The sequence below is a fragment of the Mastigoproctus giganteus genome, chromosome 9 (genome assembly GCF_048544385.1).
Source record: "Mastigoproctus giganteus isolate SK-2022 chromosome 9, ASM4854438v1, whole genome shotgun sequence".
Classification (NCBI taxonomy): Eukaryota; Metazoa; Arthropoda; class Arachnida; order Uropygi; family Thelyphonidae; genus Mastigoproctus; species Mastigoproctus giganteus.
The window spans coordinates 176,092,944-176,109,272 of record NC_143583.1 but is presented as its reverse complement, the minus strand read 5'-3'; the positions used below and the strand labels follow the sequence as shown (position 1 = coordinate 176,109,272).

Here is a 16,329-nt window from a genome sequence, read left to right as displayed (position 1 = left end):
GGGACAGTTGGTTACAAACACCTTAGATATAGTCAACGTGCTTGCTGAAAATTTTTCAAATACATCTGCTAATTGTACATACCCCACAGCTTTTAAAACGTACAAGAAAGAGGCCGAAAAAATAAAATTAAACTTTTCAACCAATCAGTGTGAACAATACAACTTGCCACTCACGGCAGCAGAACTAAAACAAACTCTGCTACAGGTGAAACACAGCGCAGTCGGTCCTGATGAAATCCATTATGCAATGGTACAACAATTAGATGAACAGTCCCAATTAGCCCTGTTAGATCTATACAACAAAATATACCTTGAAAATTCCTTCCCAAACAAATGGCACCACTCAATAATACTAGCTTTCCCAAAACAGGGAAAAGATCTCTCAGACCCACAGAACTACCGTCCCATAGCTTTGACCAGCTGCTTAGGCAAGATCTTAGAGAAAATAGTCAACAATAGACTAACATGGCACCTAGAAAATAATAATCTTCTCAATCCAGAACAATTTGGCTTTAGAAAAAATCGCTGTACCTTGGATGTACTTATACAACTGGAAAATCAAGTAAGAAATGCTTTTCTCAGGAAACAACACCAAGTCATGGTTAATTTTGATATCCAAAAGGCATATGATACCACGTGGCGATACGGTATACTTAAAAGATTACATCAACTTGGCCTTAGAGGACATCTACCCCTCTACATATACAATTTCCTTAAGAATCGGACCTTCCAAGTTCGAATGAACAATACACTTTCCAATGTATTTTATCAAGAAGAAGGGGTCCCTCAAGGATCTGTACTTAGTGCAACACTTTTTGCAGTCCACTTCAGCACAATAATAGAACAAATCCCAAACAATATCTTTACAACAGTTTATGCTGATGATTTCAGCATTTCTTATCAAGCGCAGCATATGAGAACAATAGAACGGCAATTGCAAGTAGCCATTAACAGAGTCATAAAATGGACAGAAAGAAATGGATATAGAATATCGGTACAAAAGACTGCATGCATACATTTCTGCAGAAAAAGGAATCTCCATCCTGACCCAGAACTTAGGCTGAAAGAACAGATCATCCCAGTTGAAAATAGTGTCCGTTTCTTAGGATTAGTTTTTGACAAAAAACTGACTTTCCTAGAGCATATCAGTCACATACGAGTCCACTGTTTGAAGAAAATGAACATCTTGAAGGTCCTATCCGCTATATCCTGGGGAGCAGACAGGACAATCCTACTACGCTTATATCGCCTTCTCATTCGGTCTAAGCTAGACTATGGTGCCCCAGTCTATGACTCGGCAAGACCTAGTGCTCTGAGATGGCTCGACCTGGTACATCACTGCGCACTACGTTTAGCCCTTGGAGCTTTCCGCACCTCACCTGTGCAGAGTCTGTACGCCGAAGCTCAAGAACCTCCTCTGCAAATCAGAAGACAAAATCAATTACTCTCTTATGCAGCTAAAATAAAATCCTTACCAGACCACCCTCTACAGAAAACTCTTTTTGCTTCTGAATGGGAACAACATTATCAGCAACAACAAAGAATCAATAAACCTGCGAATGTGAGATTAAAAACCCTTCTTCTCAGTAGAGAGCTTAACCTAGATAACATAAATCCGCTACCGAAGCAGTCTACTCCACCATGGACAATCAGACAACCTTTATGTGACTCCTCCTTCCACATTTCGAGCAAACAAATCCTTTCTCATATAAATCATCAACAGCTGCATGCTGCTTATAAGGCACAATTTTCAGATCATAGCTTTCTATATACAGATGGATCCAAAACTGATTCTCATGTGGGAGCGGCAGTTTACTTTTCTGACATCACATTGGCCCAAAAACTTCCAAAAGACTGTAGCATTTATACCGCAGAACTGCAAGCCATTATGTTAGCACTAGACGAAATCGACCATTCCAGTTTTCAAAACAGCATAATTTTTACTGACTCCCGTAGTTCCATGATGGCAATACAAAATATCAGTTCTAACAAACATCCTCTACAACAGCAGATTCAATACAAAATATCAAGACTCCTTGAACAACAACGTAACATTAGATTTTGCTGGATCCCAAGCCATGTCGGAATACATGGAAACGAACAAGCAGACAGAGCTGCCAAAGAAGCTAACAACAATACTTCTGCATCAGAATATATCCCTTTCTCAGACTATAAACAAGTTATTGATCACAGTGGGATACATCACTGGCAGCAGCAATGGCAAGTACTTACCACTAACAAATTGCATCAGATTAAAAGATTACTCCAACCATGGAAATCCAGCATTCAGAAAAATAGACGCGATGAAGTGATACTTGCTAGGTTAAGGATAGGACACACGTATTTCAGTCACTCTTATCTTTTGCGAGGAGAGGATCCCCCTCTATGCCCTATCTGTCACATACAACAAACAGTAGAACATGTACTGATTACTTGTCCAGCTTTTGCAGATGAACGCCGAAACTCCTTCAAAGAGCTAAACAAACATCACTCCCTCCCTCACTCTCAAAACCATACTGGAAGATAGGAAAAATATAGCAGATGTTTTTCAGTTCCTTAAGAAAATAAATTACTACAATCAAATATAAGACTAAATATTATTTCTAAAGCAAGCTATAGTCATTCTCTGTTACTCTTGGAAATCATTAGCAGCAATATACGAATTAAAACAAAACCATTATATAAAATAAAATTTTACAGGCGCATTTTAGCCGCAGTAGCTCTTGCGCCAAGAATTCTTAAAACAAACAAACAAACTGTAATCAAATCATGTTATGATGGGCATTTCTAATAAGCGAAAATAGGAGGAATATTATCCACAGGTGCAATATAAAGCACAAATTTAACTTTATTACTGTACCAATTAACAAAGTTAAATATGTGAAAATCGGAAGAATATTTTCTTTCCAGTTAGCAAAATAAAAATAAATTTACACTTACGAGATGCTACAGGGATTACCTTTATTTTTTGCTATAGGATGGCTTCTTTCAACCAACTCTCCTAGTCCAACGTGTTAGGAATTCATTTGTAACAACGATATAATTATAAGATTAATTAAATATCTTCCCCATTGTCAGAACAGCAATGGGACAACCCCATGGTATCAATATTGGACACCCAACTCAACCCAGAGCTCCAACCATCACCGGGGGGGGGGGTGATCCCTGCCAGTAAGGAAAACATTACGTCCAACATCATTAAAATTAAATTTAAGATTAAAATTAAATTTGATGTAAAAAACATTTAACTGCATATAGAGCAATATTCTCTTCATTCCTTAAGATGGACTAAGGCTTTTTGAAACAGGTTCACAGGAATAAGGGCAAGCCAAAAAAAAAGTTAACCAGAAAAATTTGTCTTATGTAGTACTTTTTTGTTCTTCACGCATGTGCATAAATGACCAATCATTGGATAGTAGGAATGGTCTACAAATATTATTTGAATTTATACATAACTTCATCTCGAGGGTTTCCATAATAAATAATGTATAGTAGTTGTTGGATATACAGGCATACCTCGATTAACGAATAGGATGCGTTCCACGAAATTACTTCATTAAGCGAAACTTCGTTTTCAGAGGTAAAAATACTATGGCCAGAATAGGGATACGTTCCTACGTAAAGAAAATGAAAAGCTTTTTTTCGAACAAAGAAAAGTTTTATTAAATAAACAGTCAACTTACATACAAAGTGAAATCACATTTTAAAATATGAGGTTAAAGTTGATTGTTTATGCTTTTTTTCTCTTTCATTTAACAATTGCCTATACAGAGTTATTGCATTTAACACTGATCGCTTAACTATAACACTTCTTCCTAAGTCAGGATCATTTTCACTAAAAAAATTTAAAACGTTTTCAATATCATTTAAGCACCTTTTTAAATCTTTGGTTGTTAACACTTTTTCGGCAGGTACTTCTTTAACTTCGCCTTCATTATCTTTGTCTTCGTTGCTAACAAGGCTTTCTAAATCTTCCACTGAAAAACCATCATCTTCTGCATACAATAAATTTCTAACATCCTCTTCATCGACATTTTCGAAACCTATTTGATTGAGCCATCTGGATAACTTCATTTCTAATTCTTGGATGTTATTTTCTTCTTCTAGTACAACTTCTGGCCATATTTTGCGCCAAACTCCATTTAAGCATTTCTTAGTGACTTCTTTCCAAGAACTATCAATGCTTTCTATTGCGTTTTTAATGGTGTAGTTTTTCCAAAAAGTTTTAACTGTCATTTCCTCTTTATCCTCTAGTTCAGTTAAATTGCTTAAAGTTCGACGCAGATAATAAGCTTTAAATGATGCTATTACTCCCTGATCCAATGGTTGAATCAGGGAAGTTGTGTTTGCTGAAAGAAACACAACGTTGACAGGAATGCATGTGTCCAACGTGTTAAGATCAGTAGGATGTCCCGGAGCATTGTCTAACAACAAAAGAGCTTTTTCTTCAAAGTTGTTTTTTTGACAATACTGTTTTACTCCAGGACAAAAGTGGTTAACAAACCAATCAGTAAATAACTCCTTGGTAACCCACGCTTTTCTATTTGCTTTCCATATTATACAGGTAAATTCATTTTTATGTTACCTTTTAACGCCCTCGGATTTTCTGAATGGTAAACTAATAGCAATTTTATTTATAATCGCCAGAGGCATTTGATCCAAAGAGTAACGTTAAACGGTCTTTGGCTGCTTTGAACTAAGCAGCTGATTTTTCTTCAATAGAAATGAAGCTTTTTGTTGGTAGCCGTTTCCAGAACAAACCGCTTTCGTCAACATTGAACACCAAATTTGGTGGAAAATTTTCACGTTTAATTATTTCCTTTAGTTTTTCTGGAAACTTATTTGCAGCTTCAACATCTGCACTTGCAGCTTCTCCTGTTAATTTTACACTATGAATCCTGACCCGTTTTTTAAATTTCTCGAACCAACCACGAGAAGCCCCAAAGGTTTCCGTAATTTCTTCAGTTTGTTTAGATTTCAGGTGATTAAACAAAAATGGAATATTTTTTTATGTTAAATGGGGCTTGAAATTGCGGACTTCGTTATATCGAGGCTTCGTTATCAGAGGTAACGTTAACCGAGGTATGCCTGTATATTATTTTTGCTTCATTAAAACCGAATACATGTTGTTCAATGATTGCATGAAACAACAGTTCTGATGCATCTGATCCACCCTCCCGAACTGAAGCTTCGTGTTGTTTTGCTCAACTCTGAACCACCCCCATGGTAGGACCTACCTAAACCACATCGCAGTTTTTACATGTTATGCTGTATACGAGATCATGTTGTAATTGAAAGATTGTGTTTAAAGGTCGATTTCTAAAAAATGTATATACAGTGGTGCCTCGCAATTCGACTATAATCCGTCGCTGAATTAGAGTCGAATTGCGAATTTGTCGAATTGCAGGTCAATATTTTCCATATAAGTTTATGGAAAATTGATTAATTCGTTGTCGGTGAGAAATATACAGTATTATTGACTTTACTATATTCTACCATATAACAAACGAAATTACAAAATACATAATGAGTACATACATTTCATTGAGCCTTAAATGTTGGAAGGATGTTTTATTTATCTTGTTCTACCCTTTCTCTTCTCCTCTTGGCTTGAATGGGGATGAGGAATTGATCAAGGGCGGCCCTCTTTTTCAAGATAGCCTTGAAGTGATGCATAGTAGTGTTGTTAAACAAGCCTGTCATTCTAGTTACAACAGCAGTGTTGCGGTGCCATTTTAAACAAGCAGACTGCACCTTCTCCCAATGGAATAAAATTTCTTTAATGGCAGCTGTTGGCATTGGCCCTTTTTCCCTGTCTTCTTCTTCTTCAAGTGAAATTTCCTTTTCTCTCTCTTTTGCTTCCTGTTCGCTGAGTGTTTTGAGTTCTTCCACAGTTGGTTCGTCATCGTGATCCTCCACAAGCTCTTCCACATCAGCCTCATCAACTTCTCCTATGTCGAGTTTCTCTTCCGTCGAAATGATTTCTCGCATGGCTTGCAGTTGCTTCTGATTCTTCAGCGGCTTGGACTGCATTGTTGTCATCCCGAAAAAAGGAAGGAGCGAGTTTCATCCATGATGCATGAAGGATCCTCTGTGTCACTCCCTCCCAGGCAGTTTTAATAAAGGAAATGGCGTGAAGAATATTGAACTCAGTCTTCCAGAACTCCTTCAGTGTCTTATCAGATGAATGAGTCATGTCAAAAAGGTGTGAAAACAAAGCCTTGGTGTAAAGTTTTTTAAAACAGGCAGTTACTTCTTGATCCATGGGTTGGATCAGTGATGTGGTGTTTGGAGGCAAAAACTGGACTTTGATGAAATCAAAGTCAATTTCAAGAATGTTTGCCAAGTCTTGGGGGTGGGCACTAGCATTGTCAAGAATCAGCAGTGCTTTCAAAGGTAAATTGTTGTCAATGAGGAATTTTTTTACGCTCATGGCAAACTCCTCAAAAATCCAATCTTTGAAGACTTTCTGGTCTACCCAGGCTTTTGCATTGGATCTCCACATCACTGGCAGTTTGGACTTGATGATTTTCTTCCCAAAGCAGTGAGGATTTTTAGAGTGGTAAACAAGAAGTGGCTTTACTTTAAAGTCTCCGCTTGCATTTGCTGCCAATAACAAGGTAAGCCTATCTTTCATAGGCTTATGTCCTGGGAGCATCACTTCTTCTTGCATGATGTTATGTTCGATTTGGTAAGCACTTCCAAAATAACCCAGTTTCATCCCCGTTAAAAATTTGCTGCAGCAAGTAGCCTTCCTTCATGATTAAATCTTCAAATTTTTTCACAAACTCTTCTGCAGCCTTTTTATCTGCACTAGCTGCTTCCCCATGTCTGAGAACACTATGGATACCTGTTCTACCTTTCAATCTGTGAAACCACCCACGACTTGCCTTGAATTCATCAGTTTGATCTGAAATACGTCCTGGAATTTTCTTCTGCAATTCTTCAAAAATTAACCTAGCCTTCTCACAGATCATTGCCTGAGTTACTAGATCTCCTTTCATCTGTCTTTCTCTAATCCAAGTAAGAAGCAGCTTTTCCATTTCTTCATTGATTAAAGATCTGTTTCTGTCAGAAATTTTCATTGCTCCAGCGAACACCCTAGCACCTATAATCTTGTCTCTTTGTTGCCACGGTTGACCTAGGGACGCCATACTCTTGAGCTACATCTGTAATTGTTCTACCTTTCTGCACTTTTTCTATAATTTCTTTCTTATTTTCTATGCTCAACCAAGTGTGTTTCTTTCCTGAATTATTCTGCTGTTCACTTCTCTTTGGACCCATTATCAAATTTCACTCAAAAAATAAATAACTGTCAAAGCACAAAATTTTTTACTTTATGAGAAATGCAGAATTATAAATTAGCACAAACAACTCGAGCAAACGTGAACTCAGACTATGATTATTAACTAATGTTGTCTCATAACTGAGGAAGAACTGAATCTTTGAGGGCGGCTAACGTAGCTGAACGATTGAGGGATCTATTCCCGCTTTATCTATCATTGGTTAAATGTTACTCCCGCTCTTTAATACCATTGGTTAAAATGTATGAAGCAGCCGTCATTATTTAGTGCTATTTAGTAACGTTAAACGCAGTTACGTAGTCCAGCAAAGAATTCTATTGTGCAATATCATGTAGCATTTTCACCGGCCTGCAAAATCCGACTGTTGAATAGTGGAACGTCGAATTGCGGTACGCCGAATTGCGAGGCACCACCTGTAATTTATTCATAGGTTTGGCTATAATTTTCACGTCAGTACCTTTGCATATTTGATTATTATTTTTGTCCATGTCAAATTTACATACGTTATGTGTTTCCCGGTTTTTATTTATTTTTTTTTCCATGCTAAGGTTTTAACTGTTATAACATCTTTCAATTGCAACATGATCGCGTATACAGCATCGCATGTAAAAACTGTGATGCTGTTTATGTAGGTTCTACCATGGGGGTGGTTTAGAGTTGAGCAAAACAACACGAAGCTTCAGTTCAGGCGGGTCGATCAAATGCATTGGAACTGTTGTTTCATGCAATCATTGAACAACATGTATTCGGTTTTAATGAAGCAAAAATAATAAATATCCAACATAACTACTATAAATTGGTTATTGCGGAAACCCTCGAGAAGAAGTTATGTATAAATTAAAATAATATTCGTAGACCATTCCTACTACAATGATTGGTCATTTATGTGCATGCATAAAGAATAAAAAGGTACTACATAAGACAAATTTTTCTGGTTAACTTTTTTTTGGTTTGCTCTTATTCCTGTGAACATGTAGTTTCGAAAAGCTTTGGTCCAATTTAAGGAATGAAGAGAATATTGCCCTATATGCAGTTAAGCTTTTTTACATCAAATTTAATTTTAATGATGTTTTCCTTACTGGCGGGGGGAGGGGGGTTAAATGCTCTATTATTCCTAATTCTATTATCATAAGATAAAGAATATAGGAATAATAGATCATTTAATAGCTCCCTATTGTCAAATTTACACTTACGTACATAGCATAATTGATATTTCTGCTCTGATTTTTTTTTTTTTTTTTTCTGGTTGTAAAATTTAAAACAGTAAAAATGATAAGCAATCAATAACAAAGAACACGGCAAGCACAAGTTGCAACAAACACAATATGTGAAAGTGAGATACGGAGTAATAAGTTTCCAAAAATTTATTTATGTTTTTTATATGATTGAATATTTCGTGGAAGGGGAAACACATAATAATGTGAAAACCTACAAAATTCCAGCTATCGGAACTATCGCAAATGCAATAAGATTGAGTTTACTACTCAATTATAATTGATTGCACTAACAGAAAAGCCCAATAAACCAGAAACTGCAAATTGTTTTATGGTAGTGATGACCTTCAGAAATGTGCTTTAGAAAAATATCACGTAGGTGATAACAACTACAAAGTCAACAGCGGGGATTCACAAAAAGGAATGGAAACATTGAAAAATTACATCTAATATAACAGCAGGGCTTTCCCAGCCTAAAAGCTCAAAAATACCATGTTATGTGATGTTTCCCACAATTCTCGAACCATGTTAGAGTGAAACCGTGTTGTAGAAGTACTGTGTTATATGGGGGGTTGCCTGTAAACTGGAGCCAATGATCTGAAATACCAAAATCATCTGTTCACCAAATTTAAACTGAAGCATTACAAAAATGGAAGGTCACTGCTTGATGGGTCCCACATTTACTATCAGATGAACAAGTTGTTGTTGTTGTTATTTGGTTTTTAGGAGCATTAGCAACTAAGGCCATATTGCTCCGGGGTGGTCATTCCCTGACCTTTCCACATCCTCCATATTTGGTGGTAACAGGCTCGAACCCTGGCCTAATCAAGAAGCGTGTGCTACGCACTGCTGCTCCTGCCCACCTGGCTGCGGAGGCGCCAGATGAACAAGTAAAACAAAAAAAATTGCAATGCAGTTACTTGTAGTTTGCTGACAAGGTTTAGAGGTTTTAAAACTCATTGTTGCCATTAATGAGACATGGACACATAACTTTGAACCTGAGGCACCTCCATAGCCAGGTGGGAAGGAGCAGCAGCGCGTAGCACACGCTTCTTGATTAGACTGGGGTTCAAGCCCGTCATCACCAAATACGGAGGATGCGGAGAGGTCAGGGAATGACCACCACATATCCCGGAGCAATATGGCCTTAGTTGCTAATGCTCCTGAAAACCAAATAACTAACAAACAAACAAACAAAACTTTGAACCTGAAGTTACGATCAGCTCAGTGGAAGCATCCAGCTTCACCATCCCCTTCTAAATGTCACTGCCACAATCAAATGGGAAAGAAATGGGTATTGTGGCCTACAATCATTGAGAGCATTATTGCTGCTGATCATAATTTCGTCAGATCAGTGACAAATGTTTTAGCAATTGCCTGTCTTCTCTATATATCATTTGAGCAGTTACCATTTTTATTTATTCTTGATCCAAATAACCGAATTCATCAATTTCTTCAATATCTTTCCCATTAACCTTCACTTTGCTGGAACCAAGATCCAATCACCATAATTTTAGTTACTCACATTCAGAAACAATCCTTTTTTCTTACTTGCTTTACATACTCTCCTCAGTTTCTTTCAGATGATCCTTGGAATTGCAAATTAGTATAGTATCATCTGCATAACGAAGATTGTTTATCTTCAGTCCTCCAATTTTGATGCCAGTGTCTAAATCTTCCAACACTTCATGCATATGATATCTTCGGCATAAAGATTAAAAAGATGAGGTGACAAAATGCAGCCCTGCTTGACACCTTTACCGATTTTTAAAAAAGTCTGTGTTTCCCATGTTGGTTCTTACAGTTCCTTCCTGTTCCTAGTATAGTAGCTTAATCAGCTGATGAATTATGTGGATTGGGAATCCTATATTAATCATCATTTCCCGTGGTTTCTCATATTGAACACAATCAAATGCTTTTGAATAATCTATAAAATGCAAAATGACTGGAACTTTGAATTCTGATCTGATCTCTAGTTCCTCTGCCCAGAATAGAAAGCAGGTTTCAGAAATGAGACCTGCTTGCTCTTCTGGAATTTCTTCTTCAAGTTTTCTTGAAATTTTGTTTAGTACGATTTTAAGAAGAATTTTGCTAGCATGAGAAATTAGGTTGATAGTCCTGTAATTTGAACAAACTTTCAGATCTCCTTTTTTTGGTAAGGGAATGAAAATTGATTTCTTCCGATCTGATAGCCACTGACCCGTTTCCCGTATCTTTACACTCATTTTATGAAAAAACTCGGTGCCATTTACACCTGTAGCTTTAATCAATTCCAGTGGGATTTCATCAATTTCCACCCATCAGTTCTCTGATGGCTTTGTCGACTTTTTCCTTCAGTAGAACTGGTTCATGATCACACTCTTGAAAATGGAGTGGCAGATCATTAGTGTCAGCAGGTGCTATGAAGAGCTGCTCATGATATTCTTTTCACCTTCCTTTAATTGTGTTCTCTGTTAAAATTTCGCCCTTGGAGTCCTTAATTACATTACGTTTGGGACAGAACTTTTGTCTTAAGGACGTAATAATAATCTTCTTAGTGTTGTTTCGTTTGTTGTGTGTTCAATTTCTTTGCACTTTCGATTGATATAATCCTGTCCTGGTTTAAACAGTGCTTGATGATTTTGTTCAATTTCTGATACTCTTCCTTTCCTTGTACACCCTGAGGTTTTGCAATTTTTCTCTGTTCAATAAATTTAAGATTGGTTTCTGTAATCCATGGCTTACTAATCTTTTTCCTTTCTCTAATGTATCTATTTGCCAAATCCTTAATAATGCTTTTTATATTTTCCCACATTTCCTCAGGCAGCATTTCTTCATCCAGTTCTAATAGAGCTTGAAAACGATTGCTTGTTTCAATTATACAGGGTGTCTCAAAAATATTGGTACAAACGTTTAGGGAAGGTAGGTAACATCTAAAGGAATGTGAATCGCATAGGAACCCATAACCGGAAACATCACAGGAAAGTAGTAGCAGAGGCACAAGAAGCAGAAATGACCCAAGACAGTAATTAGTGGCAAACATTTATTTGACATAATATTAACAATGGAGTACGAGATGGATGCATTTCATGATGTTACAAGAGATACTCGAAGTTTCCACCATGAGATGCGATGCATGTGTGACACCGACGCAGCATGGATTGGCGAAGATGGCCGAACACACCTGGAGTTTCTTTGACAGTAGCAGCAGTGCAGATGAGTCTCGCCACGAGATCCATTTCCGTCTCCACAGGCAATTCATACACGATAGATTTGAGGAGCCCCCACAGAAATAAATCAAGGCTCGATAAATCAGGTGAGCGTGGGGGCCAGGCAACGGGTCCACCACGGCCAATCCATCAATGCCCAAAATGCCTGTTCAAATGGTCACGAACACACCTTCCATAATGGGCAGGCGCCCCGTCACGTTGAAACCAAATGTTCCGTGTCACATTTGCTGGAACATCGTCAAGTAACCCTGGTAGAACTTGTTCAAGAAAGATCCAATATTTAGTGGAGTTCATGCGGGATGGTAACAGGTGTGGGCCGACTAAGCAGTCACTGATCATACCTGCCCACACATTTATTGCAAAGTGATGTTGTGCCGCATGGGAGTGCACACCATGTGGGTTGTCGTGAGCCCACACATGAGCATTGTGCTGATTGAATAAGCTTCATCCGTGAACGAAACATAGGCTGGAAAATTCAAGTCTTGAACACTTTCTTGGAGAAACCACTGCAAAAGCCACACGTGCAGGATGATCTTGGGGGAGCAATAACTGAACCCTTTGGAGGTGAAAGGGGTGTAAGGAATCGTTGTGCCAGACACGTTGTACACTGCAACGAGACACTCCTAAGGCAGAGGCAACGGCACGTGTGCTTGTATCAGGATTATTCTGGACGGCATTCATCACACTTTCTTCCATGCGGGAGTTCGCGTCGAATGCGGTCTTCCTGCACTACTCCCGTTACCTCTAAATGACCCATAATCGCACAAATTTTGAAGCACACGCGCAAACAAACGGTGGTCAGGTACATGTCTGTCTGGGAAGCGTTCTCCATAAATTTGTTGAGTGGCTCGTCCATTGCCGTCTGCTAATCCATACACTAGGTGCATGTCTGCCGGCGCCTCCGTAGCCAGGTGGGAAGGAGCAGCAGTGCGTGTGTAGCACACGTTTCTTGATTAGACCGGGGTTCGAGCCCGTCACCACCAAATACGGAGGATGCGGAAAGGTCAGGGAATGACCACTACATATCCCGGAGCAATATGGCCTTCGTTGCTAATGCTCCTAAAAACCAAATAACAACAACATCAGCATGTCTGCCAGCTCGCAGTTCGTATATCGATGCATGCTCTTCATATGGCGACGCCATCTACCGACCTACGGTGACGTTTCCAGTTATGGGTTCCTATGCGATTCACATTCCTTTAGATGTTACCTACCTCCCCTAAACATTTGTACCAATATTTTTGAGACACCCTGTATAATCATTGAGAATATTTTCTACATCCAGTCATCTAGGGAAACCGGTATTCATGATATTTATCAGCTTCAGCTTGAAACTGATGTGAAATAGCTGATGATCACTGCCACAATCTGTACCAGGAAGTGTCTTTGTTGTAATAACACTGTAATGCCATCTTTGCTGAACAAGGATGTAATCAATTTGATTCCTTGTTTTATGATCAGGAAATTTCCATGTGTAGAGTCTTCCCGGGTGTTGCTGAAATCAGGGGGTACATGTGACAGGACTGTTCAGATGACAAAATACAATTACTCTTTCTCCCCGTTCATTTCTAGTGCCAAGACCAAACCATCCACATTACGGACTAGAAGGAACTGTCTTGCCTACTTTTGCATTAAAATCATCCATGAATATCAAAACATCCTTTTTTGGGACCAGGTCAAGAGTTGCTTGGAGGTTTTCATAATAAACATTCATATCTTCATCAGTGGCTGTTGATATTTATGTATAGCTAATATATATATATATATATATATATATATATATATATATATATATTAATAGTTATATATATTAATAGTTATATTAGTGATAAAAGGAAAGCAAGAAATAAAGCAAAGCAAGAATGTTAAAAGACAATAACTAATATTTATGGGTTAATGCAGTTGCAAGCAATCATGCAATACACCCACAATGTCTATAGAATATCATTAGAAAAAGTAAATCAATCCAATAATAAGAATACCATCAAGGACTTAAGAAAACGCAAAAAAAAAAAAAAAAAAAAAAAAAAAAATTATTATTATCGCTTTTTACCGACAATCTAGATGACTTCAACTGGGGCCAACCACCCAGAATGAAGGCAAAAAACGACAAGAAGTTCTCTGTTTCTGTGATGATCAATATATGCTAAGTAATTTAAATCTAAACCAAATATAAACCAGTATAGGCCGAACATAAATCGAATATAAATAAATCGAATGAAGATAATTAATTAAGAAAAATTTTGAAATATTAGAATCAAAGGTAAGAAATATAAGTAAAATATAAATGTAAGCATATATTAATCATCGTTGACCCGACAGAGAACGTAATTTAAGGATTAAAACAAGATTAAATATATAATACATACTACATTTGACCGTATCTAGGACATAATGTAATAGTCGTCAAAATAATATGTGGTGCCCCCTATGTGATGGATACGGTAAAAATAAATAATTAAATTAAATTAACGCAAAGAGAAACATGCAGATAGTAAGAAGAAAAACTAAAGGAGTAGGAAAAATAGAACCTGAACTCCACAAAGGCGAAAAATAGTGGTATAGATAAGAAATAGTTTCTCCTACGTCCTCGGATTGCCCTAATAATTTCGGAGAAATAAAAATAAAGAGTGTAGGACAGCTTAAAGGCATTACAAGATATAAGTTGTGGCTCGGGTATGCCCGGGATCGCAAACCCGTTCCTATTGTAGGACCCTGAGCTGAATTTGCATGTTATCTCAGCGTGAATTTAAGTAAATTTAAATGAAATTAACTATATGTATTAAAAAAAAAAAAAAAAAAAAAAATGATACACTGTAATTTGCAAGCCGGTGGGTACAAGTTTTCTACGCCGTAAGACACCAAGAATGCAAAGTGTATCCTATTTACATATATACGTGGCACTAAATATAACGATTTTATTGAAAATTATATTGAAACGATAGGTTCAGAAAACAAATTTTTGAAATTAATTATGCTAATTGCTTTCCTGAAGTGATATTTCAGGTAAGCGATAGGGAAATTATTATTAATCAACTTGCCGTACAACGCTGTTAAGCCTGTTGAACAATTTTTATTACTATTGCAGATATAAGCAATCCTTAAACATTGCGATAAAATTATATTAGCATGCACTGATTTTGATACATTTGATTTCCAGTTTGTAAGGCTGACTACGTTAAAATTAAATGCATCTCTTTTATTATATACGTTTACGTCTATTTTATTATTATGTAATATTTCTATATGAAGATCCAAGTAATTTGCTATAGTATCGGAACTATTAGTTTTTTCCAACACAAGCTCCCCTGGATATAATCCACTGTAATCCTGGACAAAATGTGGACAATTAAAAACACATATATCATCTACGTATCTGTATATAAGTAGGTTATCTTGAAATTCTCTTTCTGTATAATACAGATAAGCAAGTATAATACAGATAATTTTCTGTATAATACAGATGCATAATCTGTATAATACAGATTATGCATCAAGCATAATCGCAAACCTTTATCTGTATTATACAGAAAGAGAATTTCAAGATAACCTACTTATATACAGATACGTAGATGATATATGTGTTTTTAATTGTCCACATTTTGTCCAGGATTACAGTGGATTATATCCAGGGGAGCTTGTGTTGGAAAAAACTAATAGTTCCGATACTATAGCAAATTACTTGGATCTTCATATAGAAATATTACATAATAATAAAATAGACGTAAACGTATATAATAAAAGAGATGCATTTAATTTTAACGTAGTCAGCCTTACAAACTGGAAATCAAATGTATCAAAATCAGTGCATGCTAATATAATTTTATCGCAATGTTTAAGGATTGCTTATATCTGCAATAGTAATAAAAATTGTTCAACAGGCTTAACAGCGTTGTACGGCAAGTTGATTAATAATAATTTCCCTATCGCTTACCTGAAATATCACTTCAGGAAAGCAATTAGCATAATTAATTTCAAAAATTTGTTTTCTGAACCTATCGTTTCAATATAATTTTCAATAAAATCGTTATATTTAGTGCCACGTATATATGTAAATAGGATACACTTTGCATTCTTGGTGTCTTACGGCGTAGAAAACTTGTACCCACCGGCTTGCAAATTACAGTGTATCATTTTTTTTTTTTTTTTTTTTTTTAATACATATAGTTAATTTCATTTAAATTTACTTAAATTCACGCTGAGATAACATGCAAATTCAGCTCAGGGTCCTACAATAGGAACGGGTTTGCGATCCCGGGCATACCCGAGCCACAACTTATATCTTGTAATGCCTTTAAGCTGTCCTACACTCTTTATTTTTATTTCTCCGAAATTATTAGGGCAATCCGAGGACGTAGGAGAAACTATTTCTTATCTATACCACTATTTTTCGCCTTTGTGGAGTTCAGGTTCTATTTTTCCTACTCCTTTAGTTTTTCTTCTTACTATCTGCATGTTTCTCTTTGCGTTAATTTAATTTAATTATTTATTTTTACCGTATCCATCACATAGGGGGCACCACATATTATTTTGACGACTATTACATTATGTCCTAGATACGGTCAAATGTAGTATGTATTATATATTTAATCTTGTTTTAAT

General features: G+C 36.8%; 1 protein-coding gene across 4 annotated transcripts in view; it reads left to right on the top strand.

Moving 5' to 3' along the window:
- LOC150080903 (syntaxin-binding protein 5-like) overlaps positions 1-16,329 on the top strand; it is a 795,970-nt gene that overhangs the window by 735,099 nt on the left and 44,542 nt on the right. The gene's annotated exons all lie outside the window — the stretch shown is intronic.